Below are 1,879 nucleotides of genomic sequence, written 5' to 3'. Positions count from 1 at the left end.
ACATTGATATGTATAGCATATGTTCGTCAGAGCGTTAGAAATCAAATTGCATTTCCCTAGGGCGGGAAAACTCTATTTTCGGTCCACTTTATAGGCGCCGAAAATGGTTTTTTTGAGCCACGTGTTATGAAAAATAATGTTTTAGCGTCTCGCTCGGCCTTGCGGACAGTGGGAAAGGTCCTTAATAAGTCTACATCGTACGCTCGTACGTGCCTAAACTTTTATCTGCCTTCTCACACGCATGCGTACGCACTGCAACTGCATTCGTAATTGCGCGTGTCTTCCCGCGCGTGAACTAAGCGGAAAGATCACCAAGAAATGATAAAGATTACACTCATCTAATAGAAAAAGCACGAGGAAAATTAAATGCAAATCGTAAATAAAAACGTGTCTGTTAATAATTAGTAAAAGCTATAATAAATAAACATTTTTATTTGTATTAAAATACATAGAACAAATCTGACGATAAATACTTTGAAATATGATTTGTTTTAATTTATTTGCTTTTGTAATAAGCATATAGTTGTAGCAAGAGTTAAAAATTTTATCATGTACTAGTGCAAAGACGTGTATTGTATTTCTGCTATACATTTATTATCAGTTAAAATGCACTTTGATACATTACAGTAATTACTACGATTTTAAGATGCCATTTATTAATATTCTAAATAATTTTTATTATCTGATCTCACACAGGTGCGTGATTTTATATCCTCCCCGTTAGAGTTCAACACACCTGCACTTACAAGGTTTCAAAGAAGCCTTCACAAATCTTTCGAGTGTCAGTTCACATATAACCACGCGATTCAACAGGGTCGCTCTACAGTCCCCAAGTCTCCGTCTTACATACACGTATGTTATCGAAAAAGAAGCATCGAAATCCATCAGAACTATTGCAAAAATGGTGCTAGTGAGAGGTAGGAATTACTTCGCATTTATTATATATTTCATGTAATCTTTTTCTTACGTAATTAAATAGAAAATTAGAAAGATCTATACAAAATGTAATCTCTGAATTTCTCGTTCAAATTCACTATTGTTCATATATTTCTATTACAAATTTTTTAAATGCATACACATATAAGAATTTATAAACCTATAACGTTTGAAATCAACAGACTCCTTCGCTGACCAGATTATGTATAACATTGTAATTATGTTTGTAGAGTATGACCATGGTTACTTAGTTTACATGGTTAACTGTATTGTACTATAGTATAAAATATAATTTATTGTAACATACCACTCTTTTCAACAAAAATTAATTATTAAAGAAGTGATAAATAAAAAAGTGATTAGTAAACAAATAAATACTGGACATGTTTTGTACAAAGATACACGTTGAACACATATCTAAGAAATAATTTATGAATAAATATTCCACTACTAGTGAAAAAAAATTTCTAAATATGCTATATACGTTTATTAATAATAAATGATAAATTATTTTTATTCTGTGATCGATTAAAGTATAAAAACTTCATTTTTAAATCTTCCAGCTACATTTATATTGTGCTTTGCTACAAAGTCTCTGGGTTACTGGTTTGAAGATGTTACTGAAGTAAATTCGCTTTCCGATACTAGCAATTGTTCTACCACGGATAATTTTAACACTTTTGATGCGACCAGTGAAGCGTCAGATGAAAACGCAATGATAGCTGACGTTCTCGTCGAAGCAACCAGAAATAATACAAATATATCACATTTAAAGACGTCTATAATAACTGCAGATTGGAACGAATGGTTTCCGAAACTTAAATTTCCAAACACTAATTTGGATAAACAATATAAAATGGCGAATTTACATTTGGATAGAGGAATATTCATTTTCGACTTTCTACGAGAATTTTTATCTCTTATTCAGCCCTACGATGTACCC

The 1,879-nt window shown here is 31.6% G+C and overlaps 1 protein-coding gene across 1 annotated transcript in view; it reads left to right on the top strand.

Annotated features, from left to right (window-relative positions):
• Positions 1 to 709: 709 nt before the first annotated feature.
• Positions 710 to 1,879, top strand: part of prom (prominin) — an 8,848-nt gene continuing 7,678 nt past the window's right edge. Inside the window, exon 1 of the mRNA XM_026818218.1 lies at positions 710 to 917. The gene's annotated coding sequence lies outside the window, so the exon portion shown is untranslated. The remainder of the gene's footprint in view (positions 918 to 1,879) is intronic.

This window comes from Ceratina calcarata, unplaced genomic scaffold (assembly GCF_001652005.2).
Source record: "Ceratina calcarata isolate Rehan_Ccalc_2016 unplaced genomic scaffold, ASM165200v1 scaffold1402, whole genome shotgun sequence".
NCBI classification, from domain to species: Eukaryota; Metazoa; Arthropoda; class Insecta; order Hymenoptera; family Apidae; genus Ceratina; species Ceratina calcarata.
The sequence above is the reverse complement of the archived record's forward strand: the minus strand, read 5'-3'. Positions and strand labels throughout refer to the sequence as shown.